The following is a 22,268-nucleotide window of genomic DNA, read 5'->3' on the forward strand; positions in this document are numbered from 1 at the left end:
GAGTGATGTAGATGGACTGGGAGTGTTATCGGTGGTTAACTTCCTACATGGATTTCACCGGAAGAGATCTACAGCAGATCCGGTCACACCTACTTCTAAACACATGTCATGGAGGGGTTTTGGAGCAACCTGTGCTGCTGCACTTGGCATTTCCAGAACATTTGATGCCAGACATCAAGGCCTTATCAACAGACTGCCATCTTGTTGTTTGTCTTCCTCCTTTGTAGTCGAATTGCCAGTTTTCTTTTCTTTTAGATCATTCAATGTGTATGATAGTGAAGATTTCCCCCCACCCCCCCCCCCCCCCACCCCCCCCCCCCCCCACCCCCCCCCCCCCCCACCCCCCCCCCCCCCCACCCCCCCCCCCCCCCACCCCCCCCCCCCCCCACCCCCCCCCCCCCCCACCCCCCCCCCCCCCCACCCCCCCCCCCCCCCACCCCCCCCCCCCCCCACCCCCCCCCCCCCCCACCCCCCCCCCCCCCCACCCCCCCCCCCCCCCACCCCCCCCCCCCCCCACCCCCCCCCCCCCCCACCCCCCCCCCCCCCCACCCCCCCCCCCCCCCACCCCCCCCCCCCCCCACCCCCCCCCCCCCCCACCCCCCCCCCCCCCCACCCCCCCCCCCCCCCACCCCCCCCCCCCCCCACCCCCCCCCCCCCCCACCCCCCCCCCCCCCCACCCCCCCCCCCCCCCACCCCCCCCCCCCCCCACCCCCCCCCCCCCCCACCCCCCCCCCCCCCCACCCCCCCCCCCCCCCACCCCCCCCCCCCCCCACCCCCCCCCCCCAGCAGAAAATGTAATTCAGTTAAACAAAATGTTCAAAGTCAATAACAGAGAATTAATAATAATAACAGACTGGAGGGAATTTCAAACTTGTATCCATGAGTTGCATTAACAAGAGTTTAATTATTAAAAAATGTTCTCTCTTTTTATTTGCATTGGGGATTCCCAAGTTCTTGACAAAGTTCTTTTACATAACACATTTGTTATATTTTTTTTCAGATACAAATCATTTTGATAAGAAAGGAAAGAGTTAGAAAATACAGAAAATAAACTATGCGGCGATTCTTTCATCGGAAGATGTTAACTTCTCGGGATCGTCAAGCTACTAGTCTTGGCTTAGTTGGATCTGATGGTACACCCACATCTAGATTACGAAACATGACTACAGGTTCACCAAGCCATGCTGGGTCTTCTCCTGCAGGTCGTGGACGTGTCAATCCTACTCTTAGGTCACGATCCATGTCTCTTTTATTCAATCCTGATCCAGCAGAGAGAAGAAAAAAACTAAAAAGTAGGTCATTTTCTTTTACACAAGATGAAGATCATACATTATCGACTCCGACTCGTTCATTTCTGACAGAATCAGAAGAAGATGAAATGTTTTATAAATACACAATCAAGCTTTATGTCATGTTTGCCCTGCTAGCAGCAGTGATTGGGGGTTTTGTTATCTATGCCTTTCTCTACAACACAGGTCATTCGAAGGAAACTGTGGCACCTTGATATCATATTTTGGATTATTTGGATAAGATGTAGTGACTGAAAAAGAAGGGGTGGGGGGAGAAAGGAATGGAGGACAGATTAAATTACATTACCACAGTATCATGTGGATTGGGAACAGTGCATTAAATGTATATTATTTATTTTTGGAACACAGTTTACACTCTATACAACTTTGTATATGTGTCTATATCATATCAACTACAGTGTGTACATACAGTATATGTTTGAAATTGATATAAACTACTCATGAATGTTAATTATCGTGAGCCAAATTTTCTCGGGGATTATATGCAGCATGTTGCAAAAATGTGTTCCAAGAATTTGCTGAAGTATCAATTATAATTTATTTATTGATTTATTTATTATTTTTTAGTAAAAGTTGTGAATTTGGACCCTTCTAAAGACTGCCTAACTGTTTCAATTGAATATTACATTTAAAGAAAAACAACTTGCTTTTATGTACATAGTTGACTCTCTGCAACTTAGCTTCTTATCTAACTTGTATACCAATAACATGATGTTCAGCCCATGCTTTTCTATGGTTCATTTCTTTTTAACTGATTAACATTTACAGATACAATGTCAGCTGAAATATGCCAGTTTTGCAAATTTTATGTGCTATCACTAAATGCCAATTAAGCACTATTTTTTCAGTTAATCAGAGATATCTAAATCCACCAATGAAAGATTATGCTGGCATTTGTAGTCAAAATCAAATTTGCAAAGTTGCTGGCATATTTGAAATTTGCTAGATATACACAGACACTGCTGAATTACTTTTCCACAGTATCAGAACCAAGAATAACAAAATAAAAATAATTGTTTTCTGAATTTTCCTAAAAATTCATTCGCTATATTAAAAAAAGTATAGCATCAAAATCACAGTAACAAATGCTCATTATGATGTAATGAACATTCGTAAGGGCTTTTTCAAATGAAGATGAATTACTTATACCCGGTCAACAAGGTTTGTGCTAGTGCAAAACATATAGAAAACTTGGACAATTAACTAACAAAAATACTTTTAATAGGTAGAATTAAGTGTTTTGTGTGGTGGAATCTGTGCAGTAACCTCCCACAATGAATCTTAGGACTCCATAGTGGTACCATGCAATAACAAAAAACTAAATGCTGCAATTGCAATCTGGCACAATGGGTCAACTGAACCCTGGATGTAGTTGTTTCACACTGATGGTATGCCATTACCATGAAACTAGGATTCATCAGAACAATGTTTTTGGCTCATGAAATATCTGTTGTCAGTATTCCTGTACCTACTGTCCACTTTCCACTCCTTTTATCAAAAAATAAGTGACTACTAAAAGGACAATGGATATTTCATGAGCAGAAAACATTGTTCTGATGAATCCTGGTTGTAATTGCTTTGTGGTGATGGCATACCATTAGTGTAAAACAACTAACAGGGTCCACTATGTCGTATATACCAATATACTCCTGTGTGGACTAGTTCACTACTGTTGCAATACCATTTGACCAGCTGTGATTCAAGTATTAATGATGAGTCTTGTAACTCTTGACTGGATTCTCATATCAGCAAATGGCTTTGGCCACAGGGATGTTGTTAGGTGGATGATTTTCTTGGTGCACACTTCATACTTCCTGAACACTCTTGCATGAGCTGCAGTTTTCAGGATGCTTGAATTTGCATGTGTGATCGATGAAAATATAATAGTTACTATTATTATATCACTCTCAGTCATTTAAGTCCCACTGCTGCATATATATTATAGGGTGAATTGCATGAATGGATAGATGCTCACACTGGCTACTTGCCTCTTTTATATAGCCTAGACCGGAAATGTAATAACATCACTAACAAAGGGACCACAGGATTTACCTAACAAATTGACCATTCAGTTGTAGAAAGAAAATACTGTGTACTGGCAAAAATCCTAGATATAATGTAAAGAAGAGATACAAAAATGCATTAATATCGTATTATATGGCAGCAATGAAGATTCAATTCAAGATATGAATGGAAATATAGAAATCCAAAAGAACCTGGGTAGTGAGAAAATTTTTCATTGACAGCATGCCTGAGGAGTTTTTTTGGTTATGTTGCTATTCCTGGGTGCTATATCGTCACATCCATACCTCAGGATTTTTGGAAGTGAAGTCTCTGCTACAAGAAGTGGTAGGATCACAATTCTATAATAAATTTAATCCTTTATCCAAGTGTGAGCAAACAAAGTTTGCGCCTGAAAGTATCTTCAGGACTGGAATAAGGTGGTACAACATCGGGCAACTCGTTGCAAAGGTGGAGCAAGCTAACATCACTCCTATCTCAGTATCTCCCATAATGCAAAACACATCTCCTTGCAGATATGTTTAATGTTATGCATTAAGGGAAGGGCCACTACCCAGGCTAGTTTTGACCTTTATTGAGGTCTCTTCAGTGGGAGCCAGGCACAAGTGGAGATATCAGGCAGAAGCATTAGCAAGGTCATCTCTACCTATAGGAGTTGCCAAACGGTATGCCACCTTTTTAATAAATTACTCTGGATTTAGAGAAAGATGTTGAAAGTTTATTTTTCACTTGGTTAGACTATAATAAATTTAATTTAATCCTTTATCCAAGTGTGAGCACACAAAGTTTGCACCTGAAAGTATCTTCAGGACTGGGGAAAGGTGGTATAACACCAGGCAACTCGTTGCAAAGGTGGAGCTAGCTAATATCACTCCTATCTCAGTATCTCCCATAATGCAAAACACATCTCCTTGCGGATATGTTTAATGTTATGCATTAAGGGAAGGGCCACTACCCGGACTAGTTTCAACCTTTACTGAGGTCTCTTCAGTGGGAGCCAGGCCCAAGTGGAGATACCAGGCAGAAGCATTAGCAAGGTCATCTCTACCTATAGGAGTTGCCAAACGGTATGCCACCTTTTTAATAAATTACTCTGGATTAAGGGAGATACTGAGATAGTTGTTGTACCACCTTACTCCAGTCCTGAAGATACTTTCAGGCACAAACTTTGTTTGCTCACACTTGGATAAAGGATTAAACTAAATTTATTATAGTCTAACCAAGTGAAAAATAAACTTTCAAGATCACAATTCTCTTTTCACACAGAATTAGTTTGCAGTCTATTGATTTGAGAGTTAGTATATTACCACCTGACTGGCATGTCAGAATTTACTAACCAGTATTTTTTTGACAATAACAGAACAGGGCATTGTAAGAGACATTGTTATAGAAAGCTTATTCACTACAAAAACTTCAGTCAAGTTCCACATTAAGCCTCATAGTTTCACTATTGTAAAGGAAATTTCCACAAACCCTTCAAAAATAATAAACTATTTCTTTAAATGAAAAAAAAAAAAAAAAAAAAAAAAACTGCTCCTCCAAGTGAATACTTAACAAATGATAACAGTCATAAGTATTTAAGAAATAACTAATCTTCAAACAATACTACAAAGTCCTCCAAATATGGATTCAACAATTTTGGCTATAAGCATCATTTCACAACAGTATTGCACAAAAAAAGCCTGATGCCCTAGTATTGATATTTTAATATGTCCTAAACATGTCAAAGGTATATTTATAATTCTTTGAAGAGATTAATCAAAATGTTACATGTAACAGATGAGACACCAGTTATTCATGTTAAAAAACAACATATCTTTATGGGTGCACTTTAGATGAACAAGTCTGAAAAAGACTGTCTAAACAACTCTTACTGAACAAAACCAGAATGGTGAAATCTTCATATTTATTGGCATCAACAAATATTAGTATTATATATGAGCTCCAACAAAATAACATAGTAACTTTGTAAACAATGAATTTGATAATGCTCTAGATTTGAAATCATAAAAGTCCAACATTATCTTGTATTATAACAAGTCGAATAGATGGGAGGTATAAACATAGTGGTTAAGACATGCAATAATTTTTTGCTATCCAAGAAAGCATCATGCTTAGAGCCATCTTTTATACCATCTACAAAAAAGATATAGGAGTCTTTCCTTATAAAGTCTTGCATTATAACTGATGAAAGTCAACTACAACAGTGTGGCTGAAAGCTTATAACTAAACACTAATAATATTATATAAATAATATAAATGTTGATCAGTGTTCAGTACTGGAAGTTCATAGAATTTTTAGAACAGTTATAGAGGTACAAACTATTTACTTATAGCCGTTTATACTCACTTGTTTTAACACTCACGGCAATCACATGCAGGAATTTATTTATTGCTTGAAAAAGAACTAAAACATTAAGTGGTATGCTCAATTTGAGAATAAAGATCTATTCACCACTGTGTAGAATGCATAACTAAAATAAAACACTAAGCCAGGATAACTGAACAATAGCATACCTGCACTCTCCACCTGACAGGTTCAAATCTTACTATGGGCATAGTTGTTTGTAAATACCTTCAGATGGTAGATGAATTCTAATTCCCAGTGTGAGACCACCTACTTTGTTTACTTGAGGCTGGAAGTGGCATGAAAAAGTTGTAGTAGTCTGTAGAGCAGGTTTCTGGATCATGTGGATGGGATTAATGATTAATGTAAAAAACAGAAGTGGCCTGTACGACAGGGCTCACTTGACAGCTTGAATAGATAGCATCTCTACTTTTATAGGCTGTGGATTTGAATCTTAGTATGTGATGGATGTTTATGAATGTCTTTAAGTAGTAGATTTCATTCTCCTCCCTGTTATTGGAGAAGAACTGAAAAAGTACCACATTTGGTATCTTGAGTATGGTTCCTGGATATCTAACCCTTAACACATCACAGCACTGTACTAATGTGCTAAAGATTATCAAACTTTCATGGGTAGGATTAAAATGGTGACCATTATGTCACACTTATTTAAACGCTCCAGTGATATTAAGGGCAATCATCAGTTTATCTAAACTTTTCTATGACATTTGTCCAAACATGTGTGGAAGATTATCCATACTAGCAACAATATAAGACAATAAGATTATCTGTTAGAGTTCTCCATTATTTTATAAGATAACAAAGTGAAGATAATTGGACACCAATTTGATGTCCCATTAAATTTACAACAATGGTGAATATAACAATTTCCAAATTATAGGGGTGGAATAGAAGAGTATTATAAAGAGACCCAAAGAAGAAATCAAATGAAGTTAAAACTTTCAAACAGCTGGAGAAATGCCCAGGTTTGGAATGGTGAGAGATCATTTATCCAGAAAATCAATGCAGGAAATGGAGTAAAATAAACAGACAGACAGAAGACTTTTTTCCCTTTTTGTTATAGTTGTTGCATTTGCACATCTCTCTGCTAATCCAGGGGCAAAGACACTATGGATTTACATAGTGTCTTTAGTAATTAACATTTAATGAAATGCATTTAAGAATATATTTTTCACTATTCATAATTTTCCACCCTTGGTATATTAAAATTATGTTACGTGAGTAATGACTAACTTAATTTTTTCCATCTTCACAATGAAGATGGAAAAAATTAAGTTAGATTAGAATAAGAAGAATGAAATAAATGAAGTAACATGATTAACTAAAAGATATTTTAATCAGATCAATATGGCATTATTATGCACAACATGCACTGATCTGAGCTAAAAATCAGTTAATTTTCATTATGAAACTTTCAAGAGACATAAAAATCATTCAATTACTAGATAAGCCATGAATCAAATCAATAATGAGAACATTATGAAATAGTATGCCAATATTATTATTATGCGACACCTCCAGGGAGTCCAAAGACTCATCAAGGGAGAGTGTGCCAACAGCATCGAACAATTGAGCCACTTCCAACTACTAACCGTGCTCAAACTTGCTTAACTTTTTTTTTTGCTGAGCCATTAGTAGCAGAGGCTCTACCAATTGACCAATCTTTGCTGGCAAGTTCAAGTTTAAAACCAAAGTTTAGGGTCCAATGATGCGAGAGAGAGAGAGAATTACAAAGCAAGTTCTAAAAATCATAATTCAGAGTCATAATTTTATTAGTACCTATAGCACCCAAGTATCACGATATCAGTTTCAGTTAGAATGGTTATCACTGCAAGCAATGGGACATCACTGATGATCAAACAAATTTAATGAATGCATGGTGCTGAGAGACTAGGACTCACCACTTTAGATTATCACTGAGTAGTGCAGTCAGTTAGATGATGATGATAGAAGATTTACCTAAGCTTTTAAGCCTAGGATGCAAAATTTACTGGGATTCTGACAAAATAGAAATCTTGAACTATGCAAATTCTTTAATTTCACTCTTATATTAATTCAATACTTAGTTATTGAGGAACACACTAACATCCAGGGATAAAGAGGTTATTATTCTCCTTTATAAAGCATTGATACTTCCACATTTGGATTACTGTGCTCAGGTCTGGTCACCTGGATTCCTTGGAGATGAGGTGGTTGTGAAGGGGGTTCAGAGATGAGTGACTAAGTTGGTGAGTGATGTAAAAAATGCTCCCTACATTGATAGATTAAGAGCTTGTGGACTGCGGAGGTTGGTTGATAGGCGGAGAAGAGGGGATATGATAGAAACATTTAAATTACTAAACGATTTTTATAAGATTGATGCAGGGGAAATGTTTCAGCTTGGTAGTGATGGTAGAACAAGAGGTCATCCCTGGCAATTAAAGAAAAGTGTGGTCAACAAGGATGTGAGAACGAGGTTTTTCACCTGGAGGGTGGTGAATGAGTGGAATGCATTGCCTGATTCAGTAGTGAGTTCTTCGTCTGTAAATGAATTCAAGAAGAGATATAGATATTGTTTTCATAGTTTGGGTCTCCCTCGATGAGTCTACTGACTACATGGAGATGCCCATATGAAATGCTTAAATTACTTAACTGTTAAAAGTGAACAGAAAGAACACCAAATTTTAATGCAAAAAATATTCCACAATCCATGTGCACAGGCTCTGTAGTTCATTAGTAATATTGGATATAAGTAAGCTACAATTATAATAGTGACAGCAGGTACATTAACACATTTGTTGCTTAGTCTTGAACTGTCGGTAGGTGAATAGTAGCAAAAAAAAAAAAAAAAAAAAAAAAAAAAAAAAAAAAAAAAAAAAAAAAAAAAACGCTTCAAATATTAGTGTTACTTTGCAAGAAAATAATTTAGTTAAATAACACCAGTCCCCCAACAACATAGTTCAAATTTCAGTTACCATGGTATATTAACTGTAAGTAATTTGCATAAAGTACAAACTTCGTTTCTAGCTCTTCAGTCCACAAATCATTAAATAACAGATGTGCATCATGATCAAACCAATTGCATCATTTCTTTCAAAGTCTGTCGATAATTGGAACTTAGTGAAGGTGAACTTATTGACATAAATGAGGAAAGTGGTTGTGACAAAAAGAATGAAGATGTCCCAAAGGAACTGACACCGGCAAAAAACTTCACATTAAGGGAACTTTCGAAGATATTTCATGACACTGAAAGTGCAAAGGATAAAATGTTGGAAATTGATCCAAGCTTAGAAAGAAGCATGATAATTTGCCAAAGCATAGAAAAGATGCTTACTCTGTATCATGAATTTAACAAGAAGGCAAGCACTGTTCAAACTACTGTTAATAAGTTTTTTTATAAACAAAACACTATAATTCTCAATGTTTCTAATTGTTTTAAATTGCATGGTTATTAAATTACTTAAGGAATTTAGAACATACAAATAATATAAATTAAAATTAAACTTTAATCTATATTTCAATATTTCGGCAACGTCACGTTACCATTTTCACAGGAACTTAAAATAAAGACACGTGCATGCAAGCACTACACACAATAACTGAGGATGAAGCAGGAAGCTGTTGTTTCTCCTAAAAGTCCTGATTGTGCCCCCTAGCGGGCTATGTAAGTATTCGTGGCTGTTGGGCTGAAGGTCTTCTGATGTAAGCCTCCCAAATTTGGGGCAGTCTCATGCAACCAAATTTGTTGAGGTTTGGCATGTTTCTTAGGGCTGACTGATTCCATGAATAGCCTTTCAAATTTGAATTCACCACAGTGTATAACCGTGGCTTTCTTCCACTGTATTCTGTGGCGAGTATCCAGAGCATGATCTGCAAGACTATAGTGGCTGTACTGGTGAAAACGGATGTAGTCCTTGTGTTCTGAAATTCTGATATTCGCTGTCCTGCCTGTTTGGCCATAGTAGGAAAGCTTATAGCTGCAAGGGACCTGGAATATACCAGGTAGGTCTAAGGAAGATGGTTGGTCTTTAGTGGAGTGGATAAGGGACGCCAATTTTTTATATGGTCTGTAACAAGCGGTCAAGCTATGTTTTTTTAGGATTTTGGTAATTTTTTCCGCAGTGCCTCAGATGTAGTTAATGGTGATGGATTTAGAATAAACCTTGTTATGAAGGGGGTGGGGGAGTTAACTGGTGTCAATATTTTTTGGATTTGGGGGGGGGGGGGGGAGGATGTGGTTTCGTTCTGTGGTTAGGGCATTGTCATTTGAACAGATAAGTTTAACCCTGTTGTGTAGTGTCTTAACAACTCCATCTTGTTGTGAGGAGGGGAGATTGTTGGTGAATGTAACTGCCTGTATGGGTGGGTTTCCTATAAACTGAGAAAACCAAGGTGTGTCTAAGAAAGGAAGGCTGCTGTTTTTCTCCTTTTCCAGGGTGAACTTGATTCTGGGGTGTTGGTTGTTTAAGTGTGTTAGGAAGGAGAGAAGTGTATCAGAGCCATGTGGCCAAATAGTGAATACATCATCAATGTAGCGAAGCCATATGGTTGGTTTCTGTGGAGAAGGGTTTAAACTTTCTCTTCAAAAGTCTCCATAAAAAAGTTGGTCAAGGGTGGGGAGAGTGGAGAACCCATGGCTGTCCCCTCTATTTGTTTGTAGAATTTTCCTTGCCAAACAAAATAGCCTGAGTTCATAGTGAACTGAAATAGGGCTGAGATATCGGGAGGAAATTTAGCTTGGATTAGCTCTAAGGATTCTTTGAGTAGGACATTTGTGAATAAGGAGGAGACATCGAAACTGACCATTATGTTCAGTGTGTTTGAGTGTAAGGTTTCTATGCTGGCTTTGAAATGGGATGAGTTTTTTTATGTGTGATGGTGTGTTGCCAGTATAGGGTGTGAGTGCTTTGGCCAAATGTTTAGCTAATTTGTATGTCCTTCAATATCCTGTATGGGCAATATGTGAATCATCACCAAAAACATGCTTTGCCCATCTTTATAACTTATCTAAAATAGCATATTATTCAACAATGCTGTGAATAACTTAGATTCCAGTAAGTTTATGATTTTGAGTATCCCCCATATGTACTCCAGAATTAACATTCATCCTATATCTTCTTTACAACTGGTTATAATAGTATATTCCATATAGCAAGCCCACAGACACAGTGTATCCCCCCCCCCTCCCAACACACACAAAAGGAGATATGACAGTCAAGAGTTTGTTTCTGTTTGTTATCTTTTTAAATGTTGAAACAGTAATCAGGTTCATCCTTTTAAAATGCTATTACTGATCTCAAATTCAAATATTCAACCTTACCATAATTTTTCTAGCTGAAGTCAAAAAATGCTCAAAGTGAATCCAAATAAATAAGTTAATCAAATATTATTTACAGTAAATAAATACAAATTCATTAGAAAACAGATATACATGTCATTAAACCGTAAATTAATAATAATTCACTTTCAAGCTTCCTTTCAATTTAAAAATTTGTAAAAACAAAAGTGTGTGCGTGTGTGTTGAGCTCAATAATTAAACTCAATGTAAAAAATGCGGGCTAAGAATAATATCATACTGATTCATCACAAACTACATTTCAGGAAAAGGTCAATTAATAACTTTGACCAGGATGTTAAATATGAGTCTCAGAACAGGGAAGATTCCACAGGAATGGAAGGAATGTATGGTAATTCCATTGCATAAGGGTGGTGAAGATTTTAGAAAAAATAGTTAGGGCCCACATTCAGAAATGGGTTGACAGTGAATCTCTACTTTGCAATGAACGATATGGGTTTACTAAGGGAAGGTCATGTTTTAGCAACTTGCTCACATTCTATGACAATGTTACCATTGAACTAGACTAGGGGAATGGATACACCATGATACTTTTGGATTTTGCTAAGGCTTTTGACAGAATATAACATGACAGACTGCTGCATAAATTGGAGAAAATGGGTTTGGGTTATACAACGTTAGCATGGATAAGAGGATTGCTGACTGACAGATATCAAAAAGTGGCATACTGGGGATCTGGGTCTGCAAAGTTTGGGAATCCGAAGCGTTGTTGTCTTGGCTTGCACATCATCCCCTGAGACACTTCGCAAGTGCGGCAGTAAGCAGCCTCCTAGGGGCGATTCCTGGACACCTTCCAGGGTTAGCATCCCTGGTAGGGTTAAGTTTCCTCGCTTGTAATAACTCATCAGATGAAGGCTCCAACTCTTATAGGCCGGAGCCAGGAAATTCATTGAGTGTGAATCCAGATGTCTGTTTCTTGCCTGGAGGTGATCCTACCACCTGTCCCAGCGGCGTCCTCAGGAAGAAAGTTAAAAGAAAGCTCTGCAAAGACTGTCAACCTATTTATTCAAGTTCTCATCATGCTTGTTCTGGCGGTCAAGGAGTTCCCAATTTCAGACACTTCATATGTCAGGTCTGTGATTGTGCATTCTCTTCCGCAGTTAGCCGTGGCGTGCATCGCACCTCGAAACATCCAGCTGAAGCCAACACTGCTATAAGAACAGAGCGCATCAAAGCACGTTGGACAGCAGAAGAAGAAAAGATCCTCGCCACTCATGAGATCGAGTTGATGGCTCGAGGGATAAAGAAAATTAATGAAGCTTTATTTAAGGCATTCCCATTAAGATCCTTGGATGCCATTAAGTGTCACAGACGGAAAGCCAGTTACAAAGCCTTACTTCAAGAATTGGCAGCCCATCCGCCACAGGTAGGAACAGGTAATATCTCTGTATCTCCTGTCCCTGCCTTTCCATCTTCCAGCCACCATCCTGCTGTTGAAGAGGCTTTGATTGACATCATCTCCAAATGATTCTCCTCTTCCAGAATATAACCATCAAATTCTTAAATATCTCATCCAGACTCACCTTCTGGGAATGGATATCACAGATCAGTTAAATGACTACCTCCATGCTGAATTCTCTGAACACTTCATGCCTCGTCAACATCAGCCTACGTCTCATTCTACAATGACTTTGTCAAATAGGAAGCAGAGGAAGAGGGCCTATGCAGCTATGCAGGCCCTCTATAAAAAGAATAGAGGGAAATGTGCCAAAACCATCCTTGACGGTGCTTCCCCTCCACCTATAGCAGACTTACATGATGATTTTGTCAAATTCTGGAGTACTGTCTTTTCTGCTCCAACTCCACACTTCCCTGATTATGATGACCAACCTATGATATTGAGGTCCATTCCTGCCCTTCAAATATACCAGCCTGTCACCATCTAGGAGATTAAAGCAGCTCTTCCATCCAATTTCTCTGCCTCCGGACATGATGGCTTTCCTGCGTCTAGCCTTCAGAAGGTGCCGTTGAAAATTCTCCAAGGCATAGTGGACATTCTCCTTTCCAGTAAAGTAATACCACCATACTTACGTGCTTCAAGAACTATCTTCATTCCGAAGAAAGAAACTTCAAGCTGTGCATCAAAATTTAGACATATTACCATCTCTCCTGTGTTACTTAGACTCTATCATAAAATATTAGTTAAATGACTTCAGCAACATATACAGCATGATTATAGACAGAGAGATCATCATCATCAAATTCCTGCCATGTACCCTCAAGGGGTGTACAGGATATGATAGTACTACATGAAAAAATTACATCATTACTAACTTCCCATCTACAATTTTCCTCCAGATTAGTTTGTTACTTGTCAAGACTCCAACATTATCAGATCTTATATTTCTATCGTCTAAGGCACTTTGTACCGTATCAATCCACCTATATCTTGGTCTTCCTCTGGGTCGTTTTCCTGCCAACCTGGCAGAGAACAGTTGTTTTGCTAATCTTTCCTCTCCCATTCTGTTTAAGTGACCATACCACCTGAGATTAGCTCTGCTAATGGATTCCTCGATGCTGACAATGTCAAGTTCTTACCTAATATCCTCATTTTTAATATGATATCGCCATTGATGCCATCTGTTCACGCCTCTAATCTTTCTCAGGACTCTCATATCTGTGGTCTCTAGTCTTTGGTCAAGTGTTTTACTTCTGACCCAGCTCTCAGATCCATAAGTTAAACCTGGTTTGAACACTGTCTTGTATACAGCTAATTTAGTGTTCCGACTAATTTCTTTCTTATTCCATATGAATTTATTCAATTGACTTCCCACATACCAGCTTTGTTGATTCTGTTGTCTATTTCTATATTTAATTTACCATCTTCAGTAAAAATCATGCCTAAGTAGCTGAAATGTTTTACTTGTTCCACAGGTTCTCCATTCACAACACAGTTGACATTTTCAATGATTCTGCCTATTTTCATTGTCTTTGTCTTTTTATTACTGACCTTCATACCATATCTATTACAACAGCTATTCAAGTTAGTCAGAGAATCTTGCAGACTTGTAGCGGATTTATTTAGAAGTATAACATCATCCGCATAAAGCAAAGAGATGACATTAACATCTCCAATTTTGATATCAGGTTTAATACCACATTCCTTCATAATGTGATCCATATAGATAATGAATAACAGAGGGGATAATGTACATCCTTGTCTCACAACAGATTTAACATTAAACCATCTTCCTGTACTTCCTTCAATTCTAACTGCTGACTTACAACTCAAATAAAGACTAAGTATTGCTTGATATAATGCCCCATTGACACCATATAACTGTAGCGTATTGAATAGCTTCTTTCTTGGCACCTTGTCATATGCCTTTTCCAAATCGACAAAACTTAAATACAGATCTTTGTTATATTCCCATGCTTTCTCAACTATTTGTCGTAAAGTGAAGATCTGATCCTGACAGCCTCCATTTGGCCTGAATCCAGCTTGTTCTTCACCAAGCTTTTCTTCCACAATTCTTCTCAACCGTTTCTCAAGTATACTTGCATAGATCTTGCCAGGAACACTCAGTAGGGAAATACCTCTGTAATTCTCACATTCAGTTTTATTTCCCTTTTTATATATGGATATTATTAGAGCTCTACTCCAATCACTGAGAATTCGTCCCTCTGTCCAGGCTTTCTGAACTATGCAGTGTAGCCACTGTAAGACTTCCATACCACCATACTTCAGCATTTCTGGTCGAATATCATCTACTCCTGCTGCCTTTCCACATTTCAAGCCTTTGATGGCTTGTTCTACTTCAAGTATAAATATGTATTCCTGACTGTATGCCTGTTGAGTGTTTTTAACCACTGTGCTATCACTGCTTCTTTCATTTAGCAATTTTTCAAAGTAATTACTCCATACTTCAAGGATATCTTTTTCTACTGTTTTCATGTCACCTTTATCATCTCTAATTCCTTTTACAGCACTCTTTCTTCCATTCCTAAGCTTCTTCAACAACCTCCAGAATATTTTGCCACCTTCTTGATATTTATTTTCTATATTCTTGCCAAAGTCCTCCCATGGCTTTTGTTTAGCTAGTTTTACACACTGTTTAGCTTTCTTACATTTGTCTCTGTATTCTGTAAGAGTAAAAGCTGACTTATTTGCCAGGAACTTTTGATATGCTTTCTTCTTTTCCTTCACTGCCTCTTTAACTTCCTGTGTCCACCAGGGAGTTCTGATTTTTTTATCCTTGCACACAACCTCACCACATGCGTCTCTGGCAGAATCAATCAATGTTTCCTTCAGAGTTTGCCACTGAATCTCCAAGGTTTGATTCCTGTTCTCAAACTCTTTCATTTTCTTTTCAATAATCTTTCTGTATTTTAGTCTACAGTCCACATCTGAGAGCTGCTCAACTTTTATTCGCTTTAAAACTTTCTTATATGTTATTCTTTTCAATATGAAATTCAATTTTATCCTGTTCAAGACTAAATAGTGATCACTTACAATTTCAAATCCTCTGTACACTCTGATTTCCTGCACCAGGGAGAAAATATCACTATCAACAATAACATAGTCAATGAGACTTTTCTTATTCCTAGCCTCTTCTCTCCATGTGAATTTGTGCACATTTTTATGTTGGAACATGGTGTTAGTAATAACCAGTCCATGTCCTGAGCAGAAATCCAACAGATATTTGCCATTATTATTAGCTTTGCTCTTTTCTCCAAATTTTCCCAAAATATTTTTGTATGTCTCACAATCATTTCCTACTCTGCTATTTAGATCCCCAACAAGGACCAACTTTTCCTTTTTCATTGTGTCAGTTGCTTTTTTTTTCTAAAACCTCAAAAAATTCCTCCACTTCTACCTTAGTAGAACCTTCTGTGGGACCATAGGCACAAATAAGTCTCATTGTCCAGTTCCCCATTCTCATATTTGCCCACATTACTCTACTTGAGACTGACTGCCATTCAAGAAGATTAGCCTTGTATTTTGTGTTGAATACTATGGCTACTTCTTTTCCTTGATTGTCATTGCCTGAATATAACATTTTGTATTTATTGCTCAGAAAGATCTCACCAGTTTTGGTCTTTTTTGTTTCAGTCACCCCTATTATGTCGATCTGGTACTTATCTAATTCCTCAGCTAGCTCCATTTCTTTGCCATTCAGGCTTCTTACGTTGATAGTGCCGATCTTTAACTCTGGTGATGTTGAGTTGGGGTTTGTTTTCAGATTTGTTCCAGTAGCTGACTTTTCGCTGTTCGCCCTGGTTCCCTTGCGAAAACAACGGGGGCCTTGTTTAATCGGGCGACGCCCCAGCCAGCATGAAATTTTGTCATGTTGTACCATCATTTTTTTTTTTGGTTTAACCAATAAGAATACAATTTGGTCGGCTAAATCTCAAATTGCCAGCCCATCCTCGTTCGTTCAGTATCAAAGTAGATACCCAACAGGGTGCACCACGAGAAGGTGAGGATTGGACATTAGGTCAGAAGCCCTTGTCGGTTCTCCGCATTCCTTTAAAGGCTATGTGGAGGTCTCCTCTCAGCTTTGACCCTTAAGCACCCCGATGCCACCTTAAACCTCTATATATGGCATCGCTGGACCTCCAAAAGGCCTTAGATAGCGTCTCCCTTCCTGCTCTCCTTCGAGCGCTGTCTATTACTGAATGTCCAGAACATTTTCTTTCCTATGTTATGGAGCTATACTTGGGTAGCTCCATCACTATCACTAGAGGGCTCCATGCAACTTCTATTCCTGCAGTGCAGGGTGTTCACAGGTGATCCTCTATCTCCCCTTTTCTTTAACTGCATCATAGATGAATTTCTTCATTCTCTTCCTAGCCATATAGGCTACTCTCTAGGCACTTCTTCCTTTAATGCTATGGCCTTTGCGGACGATCTTATTCTCGTAGCCTCTACTAAGACAGGCTTGCAGGAATTCCTTGACCAGGCAGTTGACTTCTTCTCCATTCGAGGCCTTTCTATTAATGTAGAGAAGTCCTGCTCTTTAGCTCGTCCCCTCTGGTTGTGACAAGAAGCTTAAGGTCGAGACTATAGAGTTTTCCCTGCACAGGAGGCCGTTGCATGCTTTGACCATCCTGGAAGAGTGGAGATACCTTGGTATCATGTTCACCCCAAAGGGAAGGTCTTCTGTACAAATTGCCAATAACTGCAATGCTCAAACAAATGTTCACATGTTATTTTGCCTCTTTACAAGGCCTTGATAAGACCTCACTTGGACTATTGTGTGCAGGTCTAGTCTCTGATGTGATTCCGATATATTGGAGAGAGTGCAAAGGCGAGTGTTAAAAATGATATCAGGATTGTGGAATACTGATTATGAAGACATGTTGAGAATTTGTAGATTGCAGACACTAGCAAACAGGAGAAAGAGGGGTGATATGATTGAGACTTACAAACTGCTGAAAGGGTCATACAGGATTTCAACTGATGGAATTTTGCAATTTATGGAGGGTGGAGAAAGGACGAGAGGGCATCCTTGGAAGCTGAGAATGAAGGCTGCCAAGAAGGGTGTGAGGGCTAGATTTTTCTCTAAGAGGGTGGTGTGTGATTGGAATGGATTGCCATTGGATGTTGTGAGTGCAAGCAGCGTGAATGAATTCAAAAATAAGTATGATAGCTGGTGTGTGTAGTATGTGGCCTCCTTCGATGAGTCTCTGACTCCCTGGAGGTCTCTCTTAATAATAATAACAACACAGTCTGTTCTCAATGGATAGATTAAACACAGCAGATCAGTTAACTATATCATATCCTATACTAAATTATTCAGTCAAACAAAAATAAGTTTTTTTATAACTTATCTAAAATATCATATTATTCAACTTTTCTTCAGTACTTTCTTGCCCTTCATTCAAAAAAGAAATTACTTTCGATTTTGGAATTACTCTGCTGCAAATGTCAATGACAATAAATGCTGATGTTACTCATGCAATATTTATAAAAGGTCTGTTTTCTTTTTGACATCTTTAAAATGTACTACCATGCAATTTCTCCAGAGCATTATGGAACCACATGCTATGGACAAAATTCTTGGATTCTCCAAAGTCATGGCACAAAATTATCTTTTGCTGCATTATACAAGATATCCATATTATTGCAGCATTCAAAATCTCTTCACTCTCTCTCTCCTCAGCAAGACAGATGTTGATCCAATCTACAAGATTCACTATTCATGGAGAATTTGCCATTTGGACAAAATGGTTTGTTCCAGAGATTCTAAAATACTAATGCACTCCATGCAATGTAATAAGAATCAAAGCATGATGATCCTCCACCAATTTTGGGTTTCATTCATCAAAAATTGCACATTTACAGACCTTGGCTATGATACACATGTTGTAGAACACAACACCAGCTGGTACATCTGTTTTCATGCAGCACTAATGGTTTATTTTAATTTTATCTGCTGTATTTTTACTGTAATATGTTTTACATCTTTATTTACTCATATGTAAAAATAAGCAAGCTCCTGGCAAAGTGTACCTGTCAGCACATAAAATTAGTTCAAGCATTTGCAGGATAAATAAATTTTTTTTAATATATAAGTTCTTATAATGTGGTAATTATACTGGACCTATAAAGAACTTCATTACAGCTGCAGAAATCTAAAACTGTCAATGCAAACTCAATGGGTTCATTTTTCTCAGGTAAATAGGCTAGAGAAGGTACATATCAAACAGAAAAGAAAAAAAACTTCGTGAACAGACTTACCTTTCTAATTAGATGCAAGGATAATGTTGTTATACCAAAGTTTTTAAGGCATAGGCACAAGTTCAATTCTGCTCTGCAGGCAAAATCTGCCAACACATGGAACTGTTATCCTCAAAAAATGCATTACTGCAACCAGATTTGAACTCTCAAGACTGATTACCACACATTCTCCTTACATTCTGAATGGCCAGTTGGGATAGTGATGGTGGTGGTGGTGTTGTCACCTATTAGATAGTTCATTTTTGTGATGTATTCCTCAGAATCCATTATAGCTGTGGAATATCTTTTATCTACTGTAAATTATAACTACAATTTTGCTGTTTTGACATGCTCTTTTTACTGAAGTGCTAAAGAAAAAAAAGTTGAATCCCATTGCAGACAGATTTTCCACCCACAAAGCTCACTTAACAGAAAAATCCACCCATTTAACAGAAAAAATGCAACATGTTTGCATTTTATCTGTTAACTGTTAAAAGTGGAGCAGGCATTTATCCCACTTCACAGTCAAACTATTTTTGTATACCATGTATCAATCAGAAAAGAATTGACTACCAAAGCGATTCAATTTTTTTCTTTAACCCCTCATAATATCCCTAAAGTAGACATAATTTGGACAACTTATAAAATGGGGTGCTTAAGGGTCAAAGCTGTATAACTGAGAGGAGACCTCCACGTAGCCTTTAAGGGAATGCAGAGAACCGACCAGGGCTTCTGACCTAATGTCCAATCCTCACCTTCTCGTGGTGCACCCTGTTGGGTATCTACTTTGATACTGAACGAACGAGGATGGGCTGGCAATTTGAGATTTAGCCGACCAAATTGTATTCTTATTGGTTAAACCAAAAAAAAAAAAAATGATGGTACAACATGACAAAATTTCATGCCGTCTGGGGCGTTGCCCGGTTAAACAAGACCCCCCATTGTTTTCGGCAGGGAACCAGGGCGAACAGCGAAAAGTCTGCTACTGGAACAAATCTGAAAACAAACCCCAACTCAACATCACCAGAGTTAAAGATCGGCACTATCAACGTAAGAAGCCTGAATGGCAAAGAAATGGAGCTAGCTGAGGAATTAGATAAGTACCAGATCGACATAATAGGGGTGACTGAAACAAAAAAGACCAAAACTGGTGAGATCTTTCTGAGCAATAAATACAAAATGTTATATTCAGGCAATGACAATCAAGGAAAAGAAAGAGTAGCCATAGTATTCAACACAAAATATGAGGCTAATCTTCTTGAATGGCAGTCAGTCTCAAGTAGAGTAATGTGGGCAAATATGACAAATGGGGAACTGGACAATGAGACTCATTTGTGCCTATGGTCCCACAGAAGGTTCTACTAAGGTAGAAGTGGAGGAATTTTTTGAGGCTTTAGAAAAAGCAACTGACACAATGAAAAAGGAAAAGTTGGTCCTTGATGGGGATCTAAATAGCAGAGTAGGAAATGAATGCGAGACATACAAAAATATTTTGGGAAAGTTTGGAGAAAAGAGCAAAGCTAATAATTATGGCAAATATCTGTTGGATTTCTGCTCAAGACATGGACTAGTTATTACTAACACCATTTTCCAACATAAAAATGTGCACAAATTCACATGGAGAGAAGAGGCAAGGAATAAGAAAAGTATCATTGACTATGTTATTGTTGATAGTGATATTTTCTCCCTGGTGCAGGACACCAGAGTGTACAGAGGATTTGAAATTGTAAGTGATCACTATTTAGTCTTGAGCAGGATAAAATTGAATTTCATATTGAAAAGAATAACATGTAAGAAAGTTTTAAATAAAAGTTGAGCAGCTCTCAGATGTGAACTGTAGACTAAAATACAGAAAGATTATTGAAAAAAAATGAAAGAGTTTGAGAACAGGAATCAAACCTTGGAGATTCAGTGGCAAACTCTGAAGAAAACATTGATTCTGCTAGAGAGGCATGCGGTGAGGTTGTCTGCAAGGATAAAAAAATCAGAACTCCCTGGTGGACACAGGAAGTTAAAGAGGCAGTGAAGGAAAAGAAGAAAGCATATCAAAAGTTCCTGTCAAATAAGTCAGCTTGTGCTCTTAGAGAATATAGAGACAAATGTAAGAATGCTAAACACTGTGTAAAACTAGCTAAACAAAAGTCATGGGAGGACTTTGGCAAGAATATAGAAAATAAATATAAGAAGGTTGCAAAATATTCTGGAGGTAACAACCTCCAGAATATTTTGTTGAAGAAGCTTAGGAATGGAGGAAAGAGCGCTGTAAAAGGAGTTAGAGATGATAAAGGTGACATGAAAACAGGAGAAAAAGATATCCTTGAAGTATGGAGTAATTACTTTGAAAAACTGCTAAATGAAACAAGCAGTGATAACAGCACAGTGGTAAAAAACACTGACCAGGCATGCAGTCAGGAATACATATCCATACTTGAAGTAGAAAAAGCCATCAAAGGCTTGAAATGTGGAAAGGCAGCAGGAGTAGATGATATTCGACCAAAAATGCTGAAGTATGATGATATAAAAGTCTTACAGTGGCTGCACTGAATAGTTCAGAAAGCCTGGACAGAGGAACGAATTCCTGATGATTGGAGTAGAGCTCTCATAGTAGTACCAATATATAAAAAGGGAAATAAAACTGAATGTGAGAATTACAGAGGTATTTCCCTACTGAGTGTTCCTGGCAAGATCTATGCAAGTATACTTGAGAAACGGTTGAGAAGAATTGTGGAAGAAAAGCTTGGTGAAGAACAAGCTGGATTCAGGCCAAATGGAGGCTGTCAGGATCAGATCTTCACTTTGCGACAAATAGTCGACAAAGCATGGGAACATAACAAAGATCTATATTTAAGTTTTGTCGATTTTGAAAAGGCATATGACAAGGTGCCAAGAGAGAAGCTATTCAATACGCTGCAGTTATATGGTGTCAATGGGGCATTATATCAAGCAATACTTAGTCTTTATTTGAGTTGTAAGTCAGCAGTTAGAATTGAAGGAAGTACAGGAAGATGGTTTAATGTTAAATCTGGTGTGAGACAAGGATGTACATTATCCCCTGTTATTCATTATCTATATGGACCACTTTATGAAGGAAAGTGGTATTAAACATGATATCAAAATTGGAGATGTTAATGTCAGCTCTTTGCTTTATGAGGATGATGTTATACTTCTAAATAAATCTGCTACAAGTCTGCAAGATTCTCTGACTAAATTGAATAGCTGTTGTAATAGATATGGTATGAAGGTCAGCGATAAAAAGACAATGAAAATAGGCAGAATCATTGAAAATGTCAACTGTGTTGTGAATGGAGAACCTGTGGAACAAGTAAAACAATTCAGCTACTTAGGCACGATTTTTACTAAAGATGGTAAATTAAATATAGAAATAGACAACGGAATCAGCAAAGCTGGTATGGTGGGAAGTCAATTGAATAAATTCATATGGAATAAGAGAGAAATTAGTCGGAACACTAAATTAGCTGTATACAAGACAGTGTTCAAACCAGTTTTAACTTATGGATCTGAGAGCTGGGTCAGAAGTAAAACACTTGACCAAAGACTAGAGACCACAGA

The 22,268-nt window shown here is 38.1% G+C and overlaps 1 protein-coding gene across 1 annotated transcript in view; it reads right to left on the minus strand.

The window, feature by feature from the left end:
* Positions 1-1,409: 1,409 nt before the first annotated feature.
* The window catches only part of LOC150098130 (protein KRTCAP2 homolog), a 125,798-nt gene continuing 104,939 nt past the window's right edge, over positions 1,410-22,268 (minus strand). The window contains exon 6 of the mRNA XM_090405933.1: positions 1,410-1,540. The gene's annotated coding sequence lies outside the window, so the exon portion shown is untranslated. The remainder of the gene's footprint in view (positions 1,541-22,268) is intronic.

This window comes from Typopeltis vanoorti, chromosome 16 (assembly GCF_054136105.1).
Source record: "Typopeltis vanoorti isolate ZY-2024b chromosome 16, IOZ_Tvanoo_1.0, whole genome shotgun sequence".
NCBI lineage: Eukaryota > Metazoa > Arthropoda > Arachnida > Uropygi > Thelyphonidae > Typopeltis > Typopeltis vanoorti.